The sequence below is a fragment of the Bison bison genome, unplaced genomic scaffold (assembly GCF_000754665.1).
Source record: "Bison bison bison isolate TAMUID 2011002044 unplaced genomic scaffold, Bison_UMD1.0 scf7180017864338, whole genome shotgun sequence".
Classification (NCBI taxonomy): domain Eukaryota; kingdom Metazoa; phylum Chordata; class Mammalia; order Artiodactyla; family Bovidae; genus Bison; species Bison bison.
In genome coordinates, this window is record NW_011494910.1 from 159,634 (window position 1) to 185,256 (window position 25,623).

At 51.4% G+C, this 25,623-nt stretch overlaps 1 pseudogene; it reads left to right on the plus strand.

Annotated features, from left to right (window-relative positions):
- Window positions 1-202: 202 nt before the first annotated feature.
- The window catches only part of LOC104998847, a 122,361-nt pseudogene continuing 96,940 nt past the window's right edge, over window positions 203-25,623 (plus strand).

Sequence of the window (25,623 nt, forward strand, 5' to 3'; positions counted from 1 at the left end):
TATTCTATTACTCTTTATATCTCTAATATTTAATTAAAGCCAGTGTACTCACCGAAAACTTCTCTCCTTCGATTTTCCCTGGATTCACCGGGGCTTGACCCCAGCATGGGGGAATCGACCCTCATGCAGAGATCAGGAGGGGAGAAGGGGCTCAGATTAAGTTGTTCAGGGAAAATCGAAGTTCCTCTCAAGTGAGACCGATATGTCGGGTAACTATTTGAGTTCCATCAAGGGTGTCAAGTACCGTTTCAAAATTCAAGAGGGAACGTGGAATTTCTCTCCAGATGCTGCAGCGGGAAAGGGCCTCATTTTGCGATGATGAGGGAACCTCGTGGTTTCTCTTGAGTTGCGACGGGATTCTCGAGTTACGACGGGTAACTCAGGGAGCCACTCGTGTTGCCAGAGGGAAGTCCAATCTCCATTAGAGTTACAAGGGGGAGCAGGTGATTGCTCTAGAGTCACTGCACGGCAAATAGACCTCATGTTGGCTTATGTCCAGAAACTCCATGTTCCTCTCCAGTGGCGACAGGGATCTCAGGGTTGCATTCAAGTTTCACTCGGGTAGTCAGGCCTCGACTCGAGTTGAAGCAAAGAAATCCGCTCTCCACTTTAGGTGCCACAGGTATCTCTTGGAGCCCACTGAGTCGCCTAAAGGGAGTCAAGCCTCCTGTGGAGTTTTGAGAGCGTACTCTGGATTGCTCTCTAGGCCCTGCAGGAAAAGAAGGGCCTCATCTTGCTATGATGGGGGAATCTCGTGGTTTTTCTTGAGTTGATGTGCAACCTCTGGGGTTTCTCTCCATTATGACGGGGAAATCAGGGGGTCTCTCATGTGGCCCCAGGGAAGTCCACTCTCCACTCGAGTTGCGAGGGGAGCGCGGCATTGCTCTGGAGTCACGGCAGGGGAATCGGGCCTCAAGACGCATTGAAGGGGGAATCTTGAGGTCTTTCTCGAGTTGTGGCAGGAAACCTTGGGTTTCCTCGACTTGTGATGGTGACCTCAGGGAGGTTCTCAGGGTGCCTATGGGAAGTCAGGAATACTGTGGAGTTGGGAAGGGACTTTCGGGACTCCACTGGCTTTGGTGAAATGGAAGAGGGCCTCATCTCGAGTTGAGGCGGGAACCTCAGGTTTCCTCTCCTGTTCTGACGTGGGTCTCGGGCTGTGTATACCGTTTCAAACAGGGAGTCAGGTCTCGCCGTGTGTGGAGGCATGGAACTCTGCTTTCCTCTCGAGTTGTCAAAGGGGTTTCAGGCCTCCAGCAGAGTTGAATCTGGGACTTGGGGCTCTTTTCGGATTAGCAACCGGGGCATCAGAACTCCCTTCATGTTGTGAGTTGATTCTCGGCTGACATTCGAATCGGTGCAAGGAAATCAGACCTGATCTTTAGTGGATGGGTAAATCCATAGCTTTTGAATTGTGACAAGGGCCCTGGGTTCCCCTCCAGTGTCAGGTAGATACCAGCCTCCTCTTGAGGTGTGAGGGGGACGTCGGCATTCCTTTCCAGGCGAAGCAGGGCAATCGACCCTCATCTCGACTTGAGGCAGGGAAAATGCGACTCTTCTTGCCTTGTGGCGGGAAACTCAGTGTTCCTCTCAAGTGGGGACGGGTATCTTGGGAAACTTCTGGAGTTTTGTAAAGCGTGTCAAGTACCCTTTTGATTTCCAAGAGGGAACATGGGCGTTCTTTGGAAACACTGCAGCGTAAAAGGGCCCCCTCAAGCGTGCAGGGGAGCATTTTGTCGGGTTGTGGAGTTATGGCGGGAGGCTTAGGGTTCTTCTTGAGTTGCTTGCCGATGTAGGGGAGCTGCTTGTGTCTCTTCAGGGAAGTCAGATCTCCTTTGGTGTTGCAAGGGGCACCTCGGGATTCCTGCATCACTGCAGGGATGAATAGGGGCTCATTTCGAGTTAGGTGGGAAACTCAGGGTTCCTCTCCATTTCTGACGTTGATCTCGGATTCTCTGAGGAGTTGGAAAAGGGGAGTCAGGCCTTGTCTTGTGATGAGGCACAGAACTCCCCTTGCCTCTCGAGTTGTTCATGGGGTGTCAGGCAACTTGTACAGTTGGATTTGGCACCTGCAGTTTTTTCAGGAGGATGCAACTGGGGTGTCAGTTCCCCTTCTTGTTGTGACTTCATCCTCGGGGTTACATTCGAAGAGGTGCACAGGCATCAGGACTTATCTTGAGTGGACAGGTAATCAGTGTCTTTTGGAATGTGGCATGACCCATGAGGCTTCCTCTCAAGTTTCAATGTGAAACCGGCTTCCTCCTGAGGTGTGACGGGTATGTCGGGATCCCTTTCCAGACAAAGCAGGGGAATAGACCCTCATTTCGAGATAAGGAGGGGAGAAGGGGCTGAGATTAAGTTGTGCCAGGAACTCGGTGTTCCTCTCGAGTGAGACTGATATGTCGGGGAACTTTTTGAGTTGAATCAAGGGTGTAAAGTACCATTTCGAATTTCAAGAGGGAACTTGGGATTTCTCTCGAGATGCTGCATGGGAAAGGGCATCATCTGGTGCTGACGGGGGAACCTGGTCGTATTTCTCAAATTCGGAAGGATTCTCGAGTTACGATATGGAACACAGGGACCCTCTCGTGTGGCCCCAGGGAAGTCCAATCTCTATTCGAATTGTGACGTGGAGCTGGGGATAGCTCTGGAGTCACTGCAGGGCAAATAGACATCATCTAGGCTTGTGTATAGAAACCCCGTGTTCCTCTCCAGTGGTGACGGGATCTATGGGTTGCATTCAAGGTTCACCCGGGGAGTCAGGCCGTGTCTTGAGTGGAAGCAAAGAACTCCGCTCTCCTCTCAAGTTGTGACGGGTATCTTTTGGATCCTATTGAGTGGCCTAAAGGGAGTCAAGCCTCCTGTGGAGTTTTGACAGAGGACTCGGGATTGCTATCTAGGACCTGAAGGAAAAGAAGGGCCTCATCTCACGAAGAAGGGGGAATCTCTTGGTTTTTCTCGAGCTGTGGCATGACATGTGGGATATCTTTCTAGTTACGATGCAGAACGCAGGGAGCCTCTCCTGTGGCCCCAGGGAAGTCCAGTCTCCATTAGAGTTGCGAGGGGGAGCGGGGCATTGCTCTGGAATCAAGGCAGAGGAATTGGCGTCAAGACGCATTGAACTGGGAATCTCGAGGTCTTTCTCAGATTACGGCAGGAAACCGTGGGTTCCCTCGACTTGTGACAGTAACCTCAAGGAGGTTCGCATGGTGCCAATGGGAAGTCAGGAATACTTTGGAGTTGGGAGGGGCCTCTCGGGACTCCACTCAGTTCGGTGCAATGGAAGAGAGTCTCCTCTCGAGTTGAGGCAGGAAACTCAGGTTTCCTCTCCTGTTCTGACGTGGGCCTTGGGGTGTGTATGCCATTACAAATAGGGAGTGAGGTCTTTACATGTGTGGAGGCATGGAACTCTGCTTTCCTCTCGAGTTGTCAAAGGTGTTTCAGGCCTCCAGGCGAGTTGAATTTGGTACTTGGGGCTCTTTGAGAATTAGCAACCAGGGCATCAGAACTCCCTTCGTGTTGTGAGTTGATCTTGGCTGACATTCGAATCGGTGCAAGGAAATCAGGCCTGATCTCGAGTGTGGGGAAATACATGGCTTTCGAATTGTGACAAGGCCCCCGGGTTCCCCTCCAGTGTCAAGTAGATACCAGCCTGCTTTCGAGGTGTGACGGGGACATCGGCATTTCTTTCCAGGCCAAGCAGGGCTATCGACCCTCATCTTGATGTGAGGAGGGGAAAACGGGGCTCTTCTTGACTTGTGGTGGTAAACTTAGCATTCCTCTTGATTTGGGATGGGTATCTGGGGAAACTTCTGGAGTTTCATAAAGCGTGTCAATACCCTTTTGAGTTCCAAGAGGGAACGTGGGCTTTCTTTGGAAACACTATATTGTAAAAGGCCTCCTCAAGCATGAAGGTGAGAATTTTGTGGGTTGTGTGGAATTGTGGTGGGAAGATTAGGCTTCCTCTCGAGTTGCGTGTTGACCTGGGGGGCCCCCTCCTGTCTCCTCAGGGAAGTTAGATCTTCTTTGGCATTGCAAGGGGCACCTCGGGATTCCGCGTGCATCACTGCAGGGATGAATAGGGCCTCATCTCGAGTTGAGGTGGGAACCTCAGGGTTACTCTCCATTTCTGACTTAAATCTCAGGGTCTCTGCTGAGTTGGAACAGGGGAATCAGACTTCGCCTTGTTTTGATGCACAGAACTCCGCTTGCCTCTTGAGTTGTTCATGGGGTGTAAGGCCACTTGTCGAGTTGCATTTGGAACCTGCGGCTTTTTCCGGAGGATGAAACCAGGGGGTCAGTGCCCCTTGTGTTGTGACTTCATCCTCAGGATTACATTCGAAGAGATGCCCTGACATAGGGGCTTACCTTGAGTGGACAGGAAAATCGGTGTCTTTCAGAATGTGGCACGACCCACGAGGCTTCCTCTCGAGTTTCAGTGTGACACAGGCCTCCTCCTGAGGTGTGACGGGAAGGTCAGGATCCCTTTCCAGACAAAGCAAGGGAATCGACCCTCATGTTGAGGTAAGGAGGGGAGAAATGGCTCAGATTCAGTTTTGACGGGAAACTCGGTGTTCCTCTCGATTGAGACCGGTATGTTGGGGAAATTTTTGAGTTGTCAAAGGTGTCATTACCATTGCAAATTTCAAGAGGGAATGTGTGATTTCTCTTGAGATGCTGCAGTGGGAAAGGGCTTCATCTCGTGATGACAGGGGAACCTCGTGGTTTTTCTCGAGTTGGGGTGGAATTCTCGAGTTATGATGGGGAACTCAGGGAGCCTCTCGTATGGCCCCAAGGAATTCCGATCTCCATTCAGGTTGTGAGGGGGAGCTGGGGATTGCTCTCAAGTCACTGCAGGGCAAATAGACCTCATCTAGGCTTGTTTCCAGAAACTCCTTGTTCCTGTCCAGTGGCGACAGGGATCTCGGTGTTCCATTCAAGGTTCACCTGGGGAGTCAGGTTCATTTCGAGCAGAAAACCCTGCTCTCCTCTCGAGTTGCCAGGGGTATCTCTTGGAGCCCGTTGAGTGGCCTAAATTTAGGGAGGCAAGCCTCCTGTGGAGTTTTGTGAGGGGACTCGGGTTTGCTCTCTAGGCCCTACAGGAAAAGAAGGGCATCATCTCGCAATGATGGGGGTTGTTTTCAAGCTGTGGAATGACGTTTGGAGTTTCTCTTCAGTTATGACGGAGAACTCAGGTAGCCTCTCTTGTTGCCCAAGGGAAATCGAATCTCCATTCGAGTTTCTAGGAGAAGCTGGGGATTGCTCACTGCAGGACAAATAGACCTCATCTAGGTTTTGTCCAGAAACACCGTGTTCCTCTCCAGTGATGATAGGGATCTCGTGGTTGCATTCAAGTTTCACCCGGGGAGTCAGGCCTCGTCCTGAGTTTAAGCCAAGTACTCCACTCTCCTCTCTAATTACAACAGGTATCTCTTGGATCCCATTGAGTGTTCTAAAGAGAATCAAGCTTCCTGTGGAGTTATGAGAGGGGACTTGGGATTACTCTATAGGCCCTCCAGGAAAAGAAGGGCCTCATCTAGTGATGACGGGGGAATCTCTTAGTTTTTCTCGAGCTGCGGCGCGACGTGTGGGGTTTCTCCTGAGTTATGATGGGGAACTCAGGGAGCCTCTCGTGTGGCCCCAGGAAGTCCAGATTCCATTCGAGGTGCTAGGGGGAGCGCAGTATCGCTCTCGAGTCACTGCAGGGGATCGGGCCTCAAGACATGTTGAAGGGGGAATCTCGAGGTTTTTCTCTTGTAGTGGCAGGAATACCTGGGTTCCCTCGACTTGGGACGGTGACCTCTGGGATCTTCTCATGGTGCCTGTGGGAAGTCAGGAATGCTGTGGAATTGGGAGGGGCCTCTCAGGACTCCACTGGGGTCGGTGAAATGAAAGAGGGCCTCATCTCGTGTTGACACGGGAACCTCAGGGTTCCTCTCCTGTATTAACGTCAGTCTCGGGGTGTGTATGCCATTTAAAACAGGGAGTCAGGTCTCAACTTGTGTGGAAGCATGGAATATGCTTTCCTCTGGGGTTGCCCAAGGGGTCAGGCCTCCAGGCGAGTTGAATTTCGGACCTGGGTCTCTTTTCGAATTAGCAACCAGGGCATCAGAACTCCCTTCATGTTGTGAGTTGATTCTCGGCTGACATTAGATTCACTGCAAGGGAATCAGGCCTGATCTCGAGTGGATGGGGAAATACGTGGCTTTCAATTTGTGACGAGACCTCCAGGTTCCCCTCCAGTGTCACATAGATACCAGCCGATTCTTGAGGTCTGACGGGAATGTCACATTCCTTTCCAGTCGAAGCAGGGCAATCGACACTCATCTCGACTTGAGGAGGCGAAAATGGAAGTCTTCTTGACTTGTGGCAGGAAACTCAGCATTCCTCTCGAGTTGGGACAAGTATCTGCGGAAACTTCTGGAGTTTTCTAAAGCGTATCAAGTAACCTTTTGAGTTCCAAAGTGAATTTGGGTTTTTTTTTTGGGGGGGGGGAGGGAGGTGCAGCTAAAGGGCCTCCTCAAGTGTGCAGGGGAGAATTTCGTGGTTTGCGTGGAGTTGTGGCGGGAAACTTAGGGTTCATCTCATGTTGCATGTCGTTCTGGGGGACCTGCTCGTGTCTCCTCAGGGAATTCAGATCTCCTTTGGTGTTGCGAGGGGCACCTCGGGATTCCTTGTGCATCACGGCAGGGATGAATAGGGCCTCATCTCAAGTTGAGGTGGGAACCTCAGGTTTCCTCTCCATTTCTGATATCGATCTTGGGGTCTCTGCATACTTGGAACAGGAGAGTCAGGCCTCATCTTGTGTTGAGGCATGGAACTCTGCTTACCTCTCTAGTTGTTCATGGGATGTCAGGCCACTTGTCGAGTTGTGTTTGGAACCTGCAACTTTTTCCACAGGACGCAATCGGTGTGTCAGTGCCCCTTTGTGTTTTGACTTCATCCTCGGGGTTACATTAGAAGAGGTGCCTGGGCATTGGGACTTATCTTGAGTGGACGGGGAAATCGGTGTCTTTCAGAATGTACCACGACCCACGAGGCTTCCTCTCGAGTTTCAAAGTGAGACTGGCCTCCTACTTAAGTGTGACAGGAAGGTCAGGATCCCTTTGCAAACAAAGCAGGCAAATCGACCCTCATGTCGAGATTAGGAGGGGAGAAGGGGCTCATATTAAGTTGTGCTGGCAAACTAGGTGTTCCTCTCAAGTGAGACTGGTATGTCAGGGAACTTTTTGAGTTGCATCAAGGGTATCAAGTATAGTTTCGAATTTCAAGAGGGAATGTGGAATTTCTCTGGAGATGCTAAATGGGAAAGGGCCTCATCTCGCGATGATAGGGGAACCTTGGAATTTCAGGTGTTGCGGCGGGATCCTCGAGTTATGATGGGGAAGTCAAGAGACTCATATTGCCCAAGGGAAGTTCAATCTCGATTCGCGTTGTGAGGGGGAGCTGCTGATTGCTCTCGAGTCACTGCAGGGCAAATAGACCTCATCTAGGCTTATTTCCAGAAACTCCGTGTTCCTCTCCAGTGGCGACAGGATCTCGGGGTTGCATTCAAGGTTCACCTGAGGAGTCAGGCCTTGTCTCGAGTGGAAGCAAAGAAATCCGCTCTCCTCTCAAATTGTGATGGGTATCTCTTGGAGGCCATTGAGTGGCCTAAAGGGAGATAAGCTTCCTGTGGAGTTTTGAGAGGGGACTTGGGGTTGCTCTCTAGGCTCTGCAGGAAAAGAAGGGCTTCATCTCACATTAACGGAGGAATCTCATGGGTTTTCTCGAGCTGCAGCATGACGTGTTGGTTTCTCTCTAGATACGACGGGGAAATCAAGGAGCCTCTGGTGTGGCCCCAGGATGTCTAGTCTCCATTCGAGTTGCGAGGGGCAGCATGGCACTGCTTTAGAATCATGGCAGGGAAATTGAGCCTCAAGTTGCCTTAAAGGGGAAATTGAGGTTATTTCTGGAGTTGCGTCAGGAAACCCTGGGTTCCCTTGTCCTGTGACGGTCACCTCAGGGAGCTTCTCAGGTGCCTATGGGAAGTCAGGAATACTGTGGAGTTGGGAGGGGTCTCTAGGGACTCCACTGGGGTTGGTGCAATGGAAGAGGGCCTCATCTCGAGTTGAGGCAGGAACCTCAGGGTTCCTCTCCTATTCTGACGTGGGTCTCGGGGAATGTTTTCTGTTTGAAACAGTGAGTCAGGTCTTGACTTGTGTGGAGGCATGGAACTCTGCTTTCCTCTCGAGTTGTCAAAGGGGTTTCAGGTTCCAGGCGAGTTGAATTTGAGACCTGGGGCTTTTTTCCAATTAGCAATCTGGGTATCAGAACTCCCTTCGTGTCATTAGTTGATTCTTGGCTGACATTCAATTCGGTGCAAGGCAATCAGGCCTGATCTTGAGTGGATGGGAAATATGTGGCTTTCGAATTGTGACAAGGCCCCTGGGTTCCCCTCCAGTGTCAAGTAGATCCCAGCCTCCTCTCGAGGTGTGACAGCGACATCAGCATTCCTTTCCAGCCAAAGCAGGGCCATCGACCCTCATATAAACTTGAGGAGGGAAAAACGGGGCTTTTTTTGACTTGTGGTGGAAAACAACATTCCTCTCTAGTGGGGACAGTATCTGGGGAAACTTCTGCAATTACCTAAAGCGTGTCAAGTACCCTTTTGAGTTCCAAGAGGGAACGTGGGCTTCCTTTGGAAACACTGCAGTGTAAAATGGCCTCCACAAGCATGCAGGGGAGAATTTTGTAGTTTGTGTAGAGTTGTGGTGGAAAGCTGAGGCTTCCTCTCGAGTTGCATGTCAACCTGTGGGACCCACTCTTGTCTCTTCAGGTCGGTCAGATCTCCTTTGTCATTGTGAGGGGAACCTCGGGATTCCTCGCGCAGCACTGCAGGGATGAAGAGGGCCTCATCTGGAGTTGAGGCGGGAGCCTCAGGGTTCCTCTCCATTTCTGACATCGATTTTGGAGTCTCTGTGGACTGGGAACAGGGGAGTCAGGCCTTGTCTTGAGTTTAGGCACGGAACTCCGCTTGATTCTCCAGTTGTTCATGGAGTGTCAGGTCACTTGTTGAGTTGTATATGGAACCTGCGGCTTTATCAGGAGGATATAACCGAGGTGTCAGTGGCCCTTTGTGTTGTGACTTCATCCTCGGGGTTATATGCAAAGAGGTGCCCACGCCTCAGGACTTACCTTGAGTGGACGGGGAAATCGGTGTCTTTTGGAATTTGGCACGACCCACAAGGCTTCCTCTCGAGTTTCAATTTGAGAATGGCCTCTTCCTGATGTGTGATGGGAAGGTCGGGATCCCGTTCCAGACAAAGTAGGGGAATCAGCCCTCATGCCGAAATCAGGAGGGGAGAAGGGGTTCAGATTAAGTTGTGCCGGGAATCTCGGTGTTCCTCTCAAGAGACCCGTATGTCAGGGAACTTCTTGAGTTGCATCAAGGGTGTTCAGTACCATTTAGAATTTCAAGAGGGATAGTGGGATTTCTCTCAAGACGCTGCAGTGGGAAAGGGCCTCAACTCACGATGACAGGCTCCATTTCGTTCATCTATCGCAGGGTCATTTCAGAGTTGGAACAGGAGAGTCAGGCCTCATCTTGTGTTGAGGAATGGAACTCCGCTTACCTCTCGAGTTGTTCACGGGTGACAGGACACTTGCCGAGTTGTACTTAGATCCTGCGGCTTTTTCAAGAAGATGCAATTGGGGTGTCAGTGCCCCTTCCTGTTGTGACTTCATTCTGAGGGTTAAATTTGAAGAGGTGCCCGGGCATCGAGACTAAACTACAGTGGACGGGGAAATCGGTGTCTTTCAGAATGTGGCACGAAACCACGTGGCTTCCTCTCGAGTTTCAATGTGGGACCGGCCTCCTCCTGAGGTGCGACGGGAAGGTGGGGATCACTTTCCAGACAAAGCAGGCGAGTCAACCCTCGTGTCGAGATAAGGAGGCCATAAAGGGCTCAGATTAAGTTGTGCTGCATTCTTGGTGTCCCTTTCGAGAGAGACCGGTATGTCGGGGAACTTTTTGAGATGCATCAAGGGTGTCAATTACCGTTTCAAATTTCAAGAGGGAACATGGTATTTCTCTTGAGACGCTCCAAGGGGGAAAGGGCCTCATCTCGCAATGAAGGGGGAACCTCGTGGTTTTTCTCGAGTTGTGGTGGGATTCTCAAGTTATGACGGGGAACTCAGGGAGCCTCTCGTTTTGGCCCAGAGAAGTCCAATCTCCATTTGAGTTGCAAGGTAAGCTGAGGAGTGCTCTCGAGTCACTGCAGGGCAAATAGCCCTCATCTAGGGTTGTGTCCAGAAACTCCGTGTTCCTCTCAAGTGGCAACAGGGATCTCAGGGTTGCATTCAACGTTCACCTGGGGAGTCAGGCCTCGTCTCTAGTGGAAGCAAAGAACACCTCTCTCCTCTCGAGTTGCGACAGGTATCTCTTGGAGCCCAATGAGTGGCCTAAAGGGAGTCAAGCCTTCTGTGGAGTTTTGAGAGAGGACTTGGGATTGCTCTCTCGGCCCTGCAGGAAAAGAAGGGTCTCATCTCGCGATGACGGGGGAAACTCATCATTCGTTTTGAGCTGCGGCACGACATGTGGGGTTTCTCTCAAGTTACGTTGGGGAGCTAAGAAAGCCTCCTGTGTGGCTCCAGGGAAGTCCAGTCTCCATTCGAGTTGCGAGCAGAAGATCAGGATTACTCTTGAGTCACGGCAGGGGAATCGGGCCTCAAGACGCGTTCAAGGGGGAATCTCGAGGTCTTTCTCGAGTTGCGGCAGGAAACCGTGGGTTCCCTCAACTTGTGACTGTGACCTCAGGGAGCTTCTCAGGGTGCCTATGGGAAGTCAGGAATACTGTGGAGTTGGGAGGGGCCTCTCAGGACTCCACTGGGTTTGGTGCAATGGAAGAGGGCCTCATCACGAATTGAGGCGGGAACCTTAGGGTTCCTCTCCTGTTCTGACATTGGTTTCAGGCTGTGTATGCCATTTCAAACAGGGAGTCAGGTCTCGACCTGTGTGGAGGCATGGAATTCTGCTTTCCTCTCTGTTGTCAAAGGGGTTTCAGGCCTCCAGCCGAGTTGAATTTGAGACCTGGGGCTCTTTTTGGATTAGCAACTGAATCATCAGAGCTCCCTTCGTGTTCTGAGTTGATTCTTGGCTGAAATTCGAATTGGTGCAAGGAAATCAGGCCTGATCTCGAGTGGATGGGGAAATACGTGACTTTTGAATTGTGACAAGGCCCGGGGGTTCCCCTCCAGTGTCAAGTAGATACCAGCCTTCACTCGAGGTGCGATGGGGATGTCGGCATTTCTTTCCAGGCGAAGAAGGGCAATCAACCCTCATCTCGACTTGAGGCAGGGAAAACAGGGCTTATCTTGACTTTTGGCGGGAAACTCAGCATTCCTCTTGAGTGGGGACGTGTATCTCGGGAAACTTGTAGCGTTTCGTAAAACGTGTCAAGGACCCTTTCGAGTTCCAAGGGAAACGTGGGCTTTCTTTGGAAACGCTGCAGCGTAAAAGGGCCTCCTCAAGCATGCAGGGGAGAATTTCATAGTTTTCATGGATTTGGGGCGGGAAGCTGAGGGTTGCTCTCGAGTTGCATGTCGACCTGGGGTCCACTCGTGTCTCCTCAGGAAAGTCAGATGTCCTTTGGCGTTGCGAGGGGCAACTTGGGAATCCTCCTGTATTGTTGCAAGGATGAATAGGACCTCATCTCCAGTTGAGGCGGGACCTCAGGGTTCATCTTCATTTCTGACTTCGATCACAGGGTTCTGCAGAGTTTGAACAGGAGAGTCAGGCCTCGTCTTCATTGAGGAATGGAACTCCGCTTGCCTCTCGAGTTCTTTCAGGGATGACAGGCTACTTGTGGAGTTGTATTTGGAACCTGCGGCTTTTTCAGGACGATGCAACTGGGATGTCAGTGTCCCTTAGTGTTGAGACTTCATCCTTAGGGTTACATTCAAACAGGAGCACAGGCATTGGGACTTATCTTGAGTGGACAGGGAAATCGGTGTCTTTCAGAATGTGGCACGACCCACAAGGCTTCCGCTTGAGTGTCAATGTGAGACCAGCCTCCTCCTGAAATTAGATGCCAAGGTCGGGATCCCTTTCCTGACAAACAGGGGATTCGACCCTCATGTCAAGATCAGGAGGGAAGAAGGGGCTCAGGTGAAGTTGTGCCGGGAAACTCGGTGTACCTCTCGAATGAGAGCGGCATGTTGAGCAACTTTTTGAGTGGCATCAAGGGTCTCAAGTTCCGGTTCGAACTTCAACAGGGAACGTGGGATTTCTTTTGAGATGCTGCAGTAGGTAAGGGCATCATCTCACGATGATGGGGGAACCTCGTGTTTTTTTCTCGAGTTGTGGCAGGATTCTCGAGTTACGACTGGGAATTCAGGGAGCCTCTCGTGTTGCCCCAGGGAAGTCCAATCTCCATTCGAGTTGCGAGGGGGAGCTGGGGCTTTCTCTCGAGTCACTGCAGGGCAAATAGACCTCAACTAGTCTTGTGTCCAGAAACTCCGTGTTCCTCTCCAGTGGCAACAGGGATCTCAGGGTTGAATTGAAGGTTCACCCAGGGTGTCAGGCCTCTTCCCTAGTGTAAGCAAATTACTCCACTGTCCTCTCAAGTTGCAATGGGTATCTCTTGGGGCACATTCAGTGGCCTAAAAGGAGTCAAGCCTCCTGTGGAGTTTTGAGAGAGGACTCAGGATTGCTCTCTAGGTCCTCCAGGAAAAGAAGAGCCTCATCTCACGATGACGGGGGAATCTTGTGGTTTTTCTCGACCTGTGGCGCGACGTGTGGGGTTTCTTTCGAGTTATGACGGGGAACTCAGGGAGCCTCTCGTGTAGCCCCAGGGAAGTCCATTCTCCATTCAAGTTGCGAGGGGGAGTGTGGCATTGCTCTCGAATCACTGCAGGGGAATCGGGCCTCAAAACACATTGAAGGGGGAATCTCGAGGTCTTTCTCGAGTTGCCGCAGGAAACCCTGGTTCCCCTCGACTTGTGACAGTGACCTCAGGATGCCTATGGGAAGTCAGGAATACTGTGGATTTGTTAGGGGCCCCTCAGGACTCCACTTGGTTTGTTGCAATGGAAGAGGGCCTCATCTCGAGTTGAGGCGGGAACCTAAGGTTTCCTCTCCTGTTCTGACATGGTCTCGGGCTGTGTATGCTGTTTCAAACAGGGAGTCAGGTCTCGACCTGTGTGGAGGCATGGCACTCTGCTTTCCTCTCGAGTTGTCAAAGGGATTTCAAGCCTTTCAGCCGAGTTCAATTTGTGACCTGGGACTCTTTTCAGAGTAGTAACTGGGGCATCAGAACTCTGTTCGTTTTGTGAGTTGATTCTTGGCTGACATTTGAATTGGTGCAAGGAAATTATCCCTGATCTCGAGTGGATGGGGAAATACGTGGCTTTCGAATTGGGACAAGGCCCCTGGGTTCCCCTCCATTGTCAAGTAGATACAAGCCTCCTCTCGAGGTGGGATGGGGATGTCAGCATTCCTTTCCAGGCCAAGCAGGGCAATCGACCCTCATCTCGACTTGGGGCGGGGAAAATAGGGCTGTACTTACCTTCTGGCGGGAAACTCAGTGTTCCTCTCGAGTGGGGACGGGTATATCAGGAATCCTCTGGAGTTTTGTAAACCGTGTCAAGGACCCTTTCGAGTTGCAAGGGAAATGCGGGCTTTCTTTGGAAACGCTGCAGCATAAAATGGCCTCCTCTAGCGGGAAGGGGAGAATTTCATAGTTTGTGTGGAGTTGTTGTGGGAAGCTGAGGGTTCCTTTCAAGTTGAGTGTCCACCTGGGTGACCACTCCTGTCTCCTCAGGGAAATCAGATCTCCTTTGGCGTTGTGAGGGGCACCTCGGGATTCCTCGTGCATCGCTGCAGGGATGAATAGGGCCTCATGTCGAGTTGAGGTGGGAATCTCAGGGTTCCTCTCTATTTCTGACTTCGATCGCTGGGTCTCTGCTGAGTTGGAAAAGGAGAGTCAGGCCTCGTCTTGTGTTGAGGAATGGAACTCTGCTTGCCTCTCGAGTTGTTCATGGGGTGACAGGCCACTTGTTGAGTTGTATTTGAAACCAGTGGCCTTTTCCGAATGATGCAACTGGGGTGTCAGTGTCCCTTCGTGTTGTGACTTCATCCTCAGGGTTACATTCGAAGTGGTGCCCAGGCATAGGCACTTATCTTGAGTGGACTGGGAAATCGGTATCTTTCCGAATATGGCACAACGCATGAGGCTTTCTCTCGAGTTTCAATATGAGACCGGCCTCCTCCTGAGGTGCGACGGGAGGTCGGGATCCCTTTCCAGATAAAGCAGGGGAATTGAACCTAATATTGAGATCAAGATGGGAGAAGGGGTTCAGATTGTGTTGTGCCTGGAAATTCGGTGTTCTTCTCAAGTGAGACCGGTATGTCAGGGAACTTTTTGAGTTGCATCAAGGGTATCAAGTACCGTTTCGAATTTCAAGGGGGAACATGGGATTTCTCTCGAGACACTGCAGCGGGAAAGGGCCTCATCTCGCGATGACGGGGTAACCTCATGGTTTTTCTAGAGTTGTGGTGGGATTCTCAAGTTACGACGGGGAACTCAGGGAACCTCTCCTGTGGCCCCAGGAAAGACCAATATCCATTCATGGTGTGAGGGGAGCTGGGGATTGCTCTCGAGTCACTTCAGGGCATATAGACCTCATCTAGGATTGTGTCTAGAAACTCCGTGTTCCTCTCCAGTGGCGATAGGGATCTCAGGGTTGCATTCAAGTTTCACCCGGGGAGACAGGCCTCATCTCGAGTCGAAGAAAAGAACTCCGCTCTCCTCTCCAGTTGTGACGGGTAACTCTTGGAGCCCATTGTGTGGCCTAAAGGGAGTTAAGCCTCCTGTGGAGTTTTGAGAGAAGACTTGGGATTGCTCTCTAGGCCCTGCCGGAAACGAAGGGCCTCATCTTGTGATGATGGGAAACTCTGGTGGGTTTTTTCGAGCTTCGGCGCGACATGTGGGGGTCCTCTCGAGTTACGACGGGGCACTCAGGGAGCCTCTCGTGTGGTCCCAGGGAAAGCCAGTGTCCATTCGTGTTGTGAGGGGGAGCGTGGAATTGCTTTCGAGTCTCATCAGGGGAGTCGGGCCTCAATACGTGTTGAAGGGGGAATCTCGAGGTCTTGAGTTGCGACAGGAAATCCTGGGTTCCCTCGACTTGTGACAGTGACCTCAGGGATCTTCTCAGGGTGCCTATGGGAAGTCAGGAATACTGTGGAGTTGGGAGGTGCCTCTTGGGACTCCACTGGCTTTGTTGCAATGGAAGAGGGCCTTATCTCAAATTGAGGCAGGAACCTCAGGGATCCTCTCCATTTCTGACTTCGATGGTATTGTCTCTACAGAGCTGGAAAAGCTGAGTCAGGCCTCGTCTTGTGTTGAGGAATGGAACTCTGCTTGCCTCTCATGTTTTTCTTGGTGTGACAGGCCACTTGTCTAGTTGTGTTTGGAACCTGCGGCTTTTTCGGAACAATGCAGTGGGGGTGTCAATGCCCCTTCATGTTGTGACTTCATCCTCAGGGTTATATTCGAAGAGGGGCCCCGGCATTGGGACTTATCTTGAGTCGACGGGGAAATCGGTTTCTTTCGGAATGTGGCACGGCCCACGAGTCTTCCTCTCTAGGTTCAATGTGAGATCAGCCTCCTTCTGAGGTGCGACAGGACCGTTGGGATCCCTTTCCAGACAAAGCAGAGGAATCAACTCTCATGTTGAGATCAAGAGGGGAGAAGGGGCTCAGATTAAGTTGTGGGAAACTCGGTGTTCCTCTCGAGTGAAAACCGTATGTTGGGGAACTTTTTTGGTTGCATCAAGGGTGTGAAGTACCGTTTCGAATTTCAAGAGGGAACGTGGGATTTCTCTTGAGATGCTGCCATTGGAAAGGGTCTCATCTCGCGATGACGGGGGAACCTCGTGGTTTTACTTGAGCGGTGGGGGGATTCTCTAGTTACGACAGGGAACTCAGGGAGCCTCCCGTGTTGTGTCAGGGAAGTCCAATCTCCATTCCAGTTGCGAGAGGGACCTGCAGATTGCTCTTTTGTCACTGCAGTGCAAATAGACCTCATCTAGGCTTGTGTCCAGAAACTGTGTTCCTGTCCAGTGGTGACAGGGACCTCGGGGTTGCATTCAAGGTTCACCTGGGGAGTCAGGACTAGTGGGGTTTCTCTCGAGTTATGACTGGGAAATCAGGGAGCTTCTCATGTGGCCCCAGGGAAGTCTAGTGTCCAATCGCTTTGTGAGGGGTAGCGCGGCATTGCTTTCGAGTCACGGCAGGGGAATCGGGCCTCAAGACGCATTGAAGGGGGACTCTCGAGGTCTTTCTCGAGTTGCAGCAGGAAACCCTGGGTTCCCTCGACTTGTGACGTTGACCTCAGGGAGCTTCTCATGGTGCCTATGGAAGTCAGGAATACTGTGAGTTCGGAATGGCCTCTGGGGAATCCACTGGGTCTGGTGTAATGGAAGAGGGCCTCATCTCGAGTTGAGGTGGGAACCTCAGGCTTCCTCTGATGTTCTGACGTGGGTCTCAGGCTGTGTATACCGTTTCAAACAGGGAGTCAGGTCTCGACGTCTGTGGAGGCAGGGAACGCTGCTTTCCTCTCGAGTTATCAAAGGGGTTTCAAAGCTCCAGCCGAGTTGAATTTGGACCTGGGGCTCTTTTCAGATTAGCAACCGGGGCATCAGATCTCCCTTCGTATTGTGAGGTGATTCTCAGCTGACATTCAAATTGGTGCATGGAAATCAGGCCTGATATCGTGTGGATGGGAGAATACATGGCTTTCAAATTGTGACAATGCCCTGGGTTCCATTCCAGTGTCAAGTAGATACCAGCCTCCTCTCGAGGTGCAACAGGGACGTCGGCATTCCTATCCAGGAGAAGCAGGGCATTCGACCTCATCTCGACTTGAGGCGAGGAAAACGGGGCTCTGCTTGACTTGTGGTGGGAAACTCAGCATTCCTCTTGAGTGGTGACGGGTATCTCATGAAACTTCTGGAGTTTCATAAATCATATCAAGGACCCTTTCCAGTTCTAAGGGAAACATGGGCTTTCTTTGGAAATGCTGCAGTGTAAATGGGCCTCCTCAAGCGTGCAGGTGAGAATTTTGTAGTTTTCGTGGAGTTGTGGCGGGAAGCTTAGGGTTCCTCTTGAGTTGCTTGTCGACCTGGGGGACTTCTCGTGTCTCCTCAGGGAAGTCAGATCTCCTTTGGCGTTGCGAGGGGCACCTCTGGATTCCTCGCGCATCGCTGCAGGGATGAATAGGGCCTCATCTCGAGTTTAGACGGTAACCTCAGGGTTCCTCTCCATTTCTGAATTCGAAAGTAGGTGCCCCACAGAGTTGGAACAGGAGAGTCAGGCCTCATCTTGTGTTGAGGAATGGAACTCCGCTTGCCTCTCGAGTTGTTCATGGGGTGACAGGCCACTTGTCGAGTTGTATTTGGAACCTGCATCTTTTCTGGACAATGAAACTGCAGTGTCAGTGTCCCTTCCAGTTGTGACTTCATCCTCAGGGTTACATTCGAAGAGGTGCCCAGGCAATGGTACTTATTTTGAGTGAATTGGGAAATCGGTGTCTTTCGAGATTAGGCATGACCCACTAGGCTTCCTCTCGAGTTTCAATGTGAGACTGGACTCCTCCTGAGGTGCGACCAGAACGTCTGGATCCCTTTTCATACAAAGCAGGGGAATCTACCCTCATGTCGCAATCAGGTGGGAAGAAGAGGCTCAGATTAAGTTGTACCTGGAAACTCAGTGTTCCTCTCGAGTGAGAACGGTATGTCGGGCAACTTTTGAGTTGCATCAAGGGTTTCAATTACTATTTCTAATTTCAAGATGGAACATGGGATTTCTCTTGAGACACTGCACCGGGATAGGGCCTCATATCGTGATGACGGGGGAACCTCGTGGTTTTTCTCGAGTTTCAGCTGGATTCTCAAGTTACGACGGGGACTCAGGGAGCCTCTCATGTTCCCCAAGGGAAGACCAATCTCCACTGGAGTGGCGAGGGGGAGCTGGGGATTGCTCTCGAGTCACTACAGGGCAAATAGACCTCATCTAGGCTTGTGTCCAGAAACTCCGAGTTCCTCTCCAGTGGCGACAGGGTTGCATTCGGGGTTGCAGATCTCGGGGTTGCATTCAAGGGTTCACCGGGTTCAGGCCTCGTCTCGAGTGGAAGCAAAGAACTCCCCTCTTCCTTCGAGTTGCAACGGGTACCTCTTAGAGCCCACTGAGTGGCCTAAAGGGAGTCAAGCCTCCTGTGGAGTTTTGAGAGAGGACTCGGGATTGCTCTCTAGGCCCTGAAGGAAAAGAAGGGCCTTATCTCGAGAAGACCGGGGAATCTCGTGGTTTTTTCCTAGCTGCGGTAGGACGTGTGGGGTTTCTCTCCATTTATGACGGTGAATCAGGGAGCCTCTGGTGTGGCCTCAGGTAAGTCCAGTCTTCTTTCGAGTTGTGAGTGGGAGCACGGCATTGCTCTCGAGTCATGGCAGGGTAACCGGGCCTCAAGATGCATTGAAGGGGGAATCTCAAGGTCTTTCTCGAGTTGTGGCAAGAAACCCTGGGTTCCCTCAAATTGTGACGGTGACCTCAGGGAGCTTCTCAGGTTGCCTATGGGAAATCAGGAATACTGTGGAGTTCAGAAGGGCCACTTGTGACTCCACTGGGTTTGGTGCAATGGAAGAGTGCCTCATCTTGAGTTGAGGTGGGAACATCAGGGTTCCTCTCGTGCTCTGACGTGGGTCTCGGGCTGTGTATGCCTTTTCAAACAGGGAGTCACGTCTCAACGTGTGTGCAGCATGGAAAGCTACTTTCCTCTCGAGTTATCAGAGGGGTTTCAGGCCTCCCGGCGAGTTGAATTTGGGACCTGGGGCTCTTTTAGTTTTAGCAACGAGGGCATCAGAACTCCCTTCGTGTTGTGAGTTGATTCTCGGCTGACATTCGAATCGGTGTAAGGAAATCAGGCCTGAACTCGAGTTGATGGGGAAATACGTGGCTTTCGAATTGTGACAGGGCCCCCGGGTTCCCCTCCAGTGTCAAGTAGATATCAGCCTCCTCCTGAGATGCGACGGGGATGTCGGCATTCCTTTCCAGGCAAAGCAGGGCAAGCGACCCTCATCTCAACTTTAATCGGGGAAAACGGGGCTCTTCTTGACTTGTGGTGGGAAACTCAGCATTCCTCTAGAGTGGGAACGGGTATCTCAGGAAACTTCTGGAGTTTTGTAAAGCGTGTCATGGAGCCTTTCGAGTTCCAAGGTAAATGTGGTATTTCTTTGGAAACGATACAGTATAAAAGGGCCTCCTCAAGCGTGCAGGGGAGAATTTCTTAGTTTTCATCAAGTTGCAGAGGGAAGCTTAGGGTTCCTCTCGAGTTGCCTGTCGACCTGGGGAACCGCTCGTGTATCCCCAGGGAAGTCAGATCTCCTTTGGCATTGCGAGGGGGCATCTCGGTATTCCTCAGGCATGGCTGCAGGAATGAATAGGGCCTCATCTCGAGTTGAGGCAGGAACGTCATGGTTCCTCTCCATTTCTGACTTCAATATCAGGGACTCTGCAGAGTTGAAACAGGAGAGTCAGGCCCCGTATTGTGTTGAGGAATGGAACTCCGCTTGCCTCTCGCATTGTTTACTGGGTGATAGGCCACTTGTCGAGTTGTATTTGGAACCTGTGGCCTTTTCTGGACGATGCAACTGGGGTGTAAGTGTCCCTTCGTGTTGTGACTTCATCCTCAGGGTTGCATTCGAAGAGGTGCCCATTCATTGGGACTTATCTTGAGTGGACAGGGAAATTAGTGTCTTTCAGAATGTGGCAGGACCCACGAGGCTTCCTCTCTAGTTTCAATGTGTGACCGGCCTCCTCCTGAGGTGCGACGGGAAGGTCGGGATCCCTTTCCAGACAAAGCAGGGGAATCGACCCTCATGTAGAGATCAGGAGGGGAGAAGGGCCTCAGATTAAGTTGTGCTGGGAAACTCGGTGTTCCGGTCAAGTGAGACTGGTATGTCAGGGAACTTTTTGAGTTGCATCAAGGGTGTCAAGTACCGTTTCGAATTTCTAGAGGGAATGTGGGATTTCTCTTGAGACACTGTGGCATCTCGGGATGACAGGGGAACCTCGTGGTTTTTCTCAAATTGCGGCAGGGTTCTCGAGTTATGACAGGGAACTCAGGGCGCCTCTCCTGTTGCCCCAGGGAAATCCAATCTCTATTCGAGTTGTGAGGGGAATCTGAGGATTGCTCTCAAGTCACTGCAGGGCAAATAGACCTCATCTAGGCATGTGTCCAGAAACTCCGTGTTCCTCTCCAGTGTCAACAGGGATCTCGGGATTGCATTCAAGGTTCACCCAGGGATTCAGGTCTTGTCTCGGGTTGAAGCAAAGAATTCCACTTTCCTTTATAGTTGCAACGGGTATCTCTTGGAGCCCACTGAGTGGCCTCAAGGGAGTCAAGCCTCCTGTGGAATTTTGAGAGAGGACTCGGGATTTCTCTCTAGGCCCTGAAAAAAAGAAGGGCCTCATCTTGCAATGACGGGGGAATCTCGTGCTTTATTTCGAGCTGCGGCGTGACATGTGGGGTTTCTCTCGAGTTACGAAGGGGAACTCAGGGAGCCTCTTGTCTGGCCACAGGGAAGTTCCATCTGCATTCGAGTTGCGAAGGGGAGCTGGAGATTACTCTGAGAAACTTCAGGGCAAGTAGACCTCATCTAGGCTTGTGTCCAGAAACTCCATGTTCCTCTCCAGTGACGACAGGGATCTCGGGGTTGCATTCAAGGTTCACCCGAGGAATCAGGCCTCGTGTCGAGTGGAAGCAAAGATCTCCGCTCTCTTCTCGAGTTGCGACAAGTATCTCTTGCAGCCCATTGAGTGGCCTCAAGGGAGTCAAGCCTCCTGTGGAGTTTTGAGAGAGGACTCGGGATTGCTCTCTAGGCCCTGCAGTAAAAGAAGGGCCTTATCATGGGATGACGGGGGAATCTCATGGTTTTTTTCGAGCTGCGGCACTACGTGTGGGCTTTCTCTCGAGTTACGATGGGGAACTAAGGGAGCCACTCGTAGTGCCCCAGGGAAGTCCAATCTCCATTCAAGTTGCGAGAATGAGCTGGGGATTGCTCTCGAGTCACTGCAGGGCAAATAGACCTCATCTAGGGTTGTGTCCAGAAACTCCGTGTTCCTCGACAGTGGTGAAATACATCTTGGGGTTGCATTCAAGGTTAACCCAGGGAATCAGGCCTCATCTCGAATGGAAGCACAGAACTCCACTCTCCTCTCGAGATGTGACTGGTATTTCTTGGAGCCCACTGAGTGGCCTAAAGGGAGTCAAGCCTCCTGTGGATTTTTGAGAGAGGACTCGGGATTGCTTTCTAGGCCCTGCAGGAAAAGAAGGGCCTCATCTCGCAATGACGGGGGAAACTCATGTTTTTTTTTCGAGCTGCGGCGTGACGTGTGGGATTTCTCTTGAGTTACAACGGTGAAATCAGGGAGCCTCTCATGTGCCCGCAGGGAAGTCCAGTGTCCTTTCAAGTTGCTAAGGGGAATGCGGCATTGCTCTCGAATCACGAAAGGGAATCGGGCCTCAAGATGCTTTGAAGGGGGAATCTCGAGGTATTTGTTGAGTTGCGGCAAGAAACCCTGCGTTCCCTCGACTTGTGATAATCAATTCAGAGAGCTTCTCAGGGTGTCTATGGGAAGTCAGGAATACTGTGGAGTTGGGAGGGGCCTCTCGGGACTCCACTGGGTTTGGTGCAATGGAAAAGGGCCTCATCTCGAGTTCAGGCCAGAACCTCAGGATTCCTCTCCTGTTCTGATGTGGGTCTTGGGCTGTGTATGCCGTTTCAAACAGGGAGTCAGGTCTTGACGTGTGTGGAGGCATGGAACTCTGCTTTCCTCTCGAGTTGTCAATGGGATTTCAGGCCTCCAGACGAATTGAATTTGGGACCTGGGGTTCTTCTTGGATTAGCAACTGGGGTATCAGAACTCCCTTCTTGTTATGAGTTGATTCTCGGTTGACATGCATATCGGTGCAAGGGAATCAGGTCTGATCTCGTGTGGATGGGGAAATCAGTGGCTTTCGAACTGTGACAAGGCCCCCGGGTTCCCCTCCAGTGTGAAGTAGATACCAGCCTCCTTTGAGGTGTGAGAGGCACGTCGGCATTCCTTTCCAGGCGAAGTAGGGCAATCGACCCTCATCTCGACTTGAGGCGGGGAAAACAGGGCTCTTCTTGAGTTGTGGCGAGAAACTCAATGTTCTTCTCGAGTAGGGATGGGTATCTCAGGAAACTTCTGGAGTTTAGTAAAGTGTGTTGAGGACCCTTTCGATTTCCAAGTGAAACTTGGGCTTTCTTTGGAAATGCTGCAGTGTTTCCAAAGAAAAGGGCCTCCTCAAGAATGCAGTGGATAATTTCATAATTTGCGTGTAGTTGAGGCGGGACGCTTAGGGTTCCTCTTGAGTTGCTTGTCGACCTGGGGGATCGCTCGTGTCTCCTCAAGGATGTCAGATCTCCTTTTGCGTTGCAAGGGGTACCTCAGGATTCCTCGCTCATCGCTGCAGGGATGAATAGGGCCTAATCTCAAGTTGAGTCGGGAAGCTCAGTGTTCCTCTCCATTTCAGACTTTGATCGCAGGGTCACTGCAGAGTTGGAACAGGAGAGTCAGGCCTTATCTTGTGTTGAGGAATGGAACTCCGATTACCTCTCGAGTTTTTTATTTGGTGACAGACCACTTGTCGAGTTGTGTTTCGAACCTACTGCTTTTTCTGGACGATGCAACTGGAGTGTCACTGCCCCTTCGTGTTTTGACTTCGTCCTCCCAGTTACTTCCGAAGAGGTGCCAGGGCATTAGGACTTACATTGAGTGGACAGGGAAATCAGTGTCTTTCGGAATTTGGCGCAACCCTCTAGGATTCCTCTCGAGTTTCAATGTGAGACCAGACTCCTCTTGAGGTGCAACGGGAAGGTCGTGATCCCTTTCCAGACAAAGCAGGGGAATAGACTCTCATGTCGAGATCAGGAGGGGAGAAAGGGCTCAGATTATGTTGTGCTGGGAAACTCGGTGATCCTTTCAAGTGAGAACGGTATGTCGGGGGAACTTTTTGGGTTGCATCAAGGGTGTCAAGTACCGTTTCGAATATCAGTAGGAAACGTGGGATTTCTCTTGAGACACTACAGTGGGAAAGTGCTTCATCTCGCAATGAGGAGGGAATGTCATGGTTTTTCTCAAGTTGCGGCGGGATTCTCGAGTTACGTCAGGGAACACAGGGAGCCTCTCCTGTGGCCCCAGGGAAGTCCAGTCTCCATTCGAGTTTCGAGGGGGATCGAAACTCGAGTTTCGAGGATCGAGGGGGATTGAGTCATGGCAGGAGAATCGGGCCTCAAGACGCGTTGAATGAGGAATCTCGAAGTCTTTCTTGAGTTGTGGCAGGAACCCTGGGTTCCCTCGACTTGTGACGGTGACCTCAGGGAGCTTCTCAGGGTGCCTATGGGAAGTCAGGAATACTGTGGGCTTGGGAGGAGCCTCTTGGGACTCCACTGGGGTTGGTGCAATGGAAGAGGGCCTCATCTCAAGTTGAGGGGGGAACGTCAGGGTTCCTCTCCTGTTGTGACATAGGTCTCGGGCTGTGTATCCATTTCAAACAGGGAGTCAGGTCTCGACGTGTGTGGAAGCATTGAACTGTTTCCTCTCGAATTGTCAAAGGAGTTTCAGTCCCCCAGCCGAGGTGAATTTGAGACCTGGGGCTCTTTTTGGATTAGCAACCGAGACATCAGAACTCCCTTCGTGTTGTGAGTTGATTCTCTGTTGACATTCAAATTGCTAAAAGGCAATCAGGCCTGATCTCGAGTGGATGGGGAAATACCAGTGTTCGAATTGTGACAAGGCCCACGGCTTCCCCTCCAGTGTCAAGTAGATTCCAACCTCCTCTTGAAGTGCGATGGAGACGTCGGCATTTCTTTCCAGGCAAAGCAGGGCAATTGATCCACATCTCGACTTGAGGCAGGGAAAACGGGGCTCTTCTTGACTTGTGGCGGGAATTTCAGCATTCCTCTCGAGTGGGGAAGCAAATCTGGGGAAATTTCTGGAGTTTCGTAAAGCGTATCGAGGACCCTCTCGAGTTCTAAGGGAAACTTGGGCTTTCATTGGAAACTCTGCAGCGTAAAAGGGCCTATCAAGCATGCAGGGGAGAATTTCGTAGTTTGCGTGGAGTTGTGGCAGGAAGCTTATGGTTCCTCTCGAATTGCGTGTTGACCTGGCGGTCCGCTCGTGTCTCATCTTGGAAGTCAGATCTCCTTTGGCATTGTGAGGGGCACCTCAGGAATCCTCGTGCATTGCTGCAGGGGTGAATAGAGCCTCATCTTGAGTTGAGGTGGGTACCTCAGGGTTCCTCTCCATTTCTGACTTTGATCGCAGGGTGTCTGCAGAGTTGGAACAGGAGAGTCAGGTCTTGACTTGTGTTGAGGAATGGAACTCCGCTTGCATCTTGAGTTGTTCATGGGGTGACAGGCCACTTGTCGAGTTGTATTTGGAACCTGTGGCTTTTTCTGGACGATGCAACAAGGGTGTCAGTGCCCCTTCGTGTTGTGACTTCATCCACAGGGTTACATTCGTAGAGGTGCCCAGGCATTGAGACTTATCTTGAGTGGACTGGGAAATCGGTGTCTTTCGGAATGTGGCACAACTCTCGAGGCTTTCTCTCGAATTTCAGTGTGGGACCGGCCTCCTTCTGAGATGCAACAGGAAGGTCCGGATCCCTTTCCAGACAAAGCAGGGGAATCAACCCTCATGTCGAGATCAGGAAGGGGAAATGTTCTCAGATTATATTGTGCTGGGAAACTCGGTGTTCCTCTCGAGTGAGAACGTTATGTCTGGGAACTTTTTGAGTTGCATCAAGGCTGTCAAGTGCCGTTTCGAATTTCAAGAAGGAATGTGGGATTTCTCTGGAGAGGCTGCAGCGGGAAGGGGCCTCATTTTGCGATGTCGGGGGAACCTCGTTGTTTTTCTTGAGTTGCGGTGGGATTCTGTGGTATGACAGGGAACTCAGGGAGCCTCTCGTGTTGGCCCAGGGAAGTCCAATCTCCATTTGAGTTGTGAGGTGAGGCTGGGGATATTTCTCGAAACACTGCAGGGCAAATAGGCCTCATCTAGGGTTGTGTCCAGAAACTCCATGTTCCTCCCTGTGGCGAAAGGTATCTCGGGGTTGCATTCAAGGTTCACCAGGGAGTCAGGCCTGGTCTCATCTGGAAGCAAAGAACTCCACTCTCCTCTCGAGTTGCGACGGGTATTTCTTGGAATCCATTGAGTGGCCTAAAGGAAGTCAAGCCTCCTGTGGAGTTTTGAGAGAGGACTCGCGATTTCTCTCTAGGCCATGCAGGAAAAGAAGGGCCTCATCTCGCAATTTCGGGGGCATCTCATGGCTTTTTTCGAGCTGCGGCATGACGTGTGGGGTTTCTCCCGAGTTACGACGGGCAACTCAGGGAGCTTCTGGTGTGGCCCCTGGGAAGTCCAGTCTCCATTCAAGTTCCAAGAGGAAGCGTGGCATTGCTCTCGAGTCACGGCAGGGAATCAGGCCTCAAAACGCATTGAAGGGGGACTCTCGAGGTCTTTCTCGAGTTGCAGCAGAAAACCCTGGGTTTCCTAGACTTGTGACG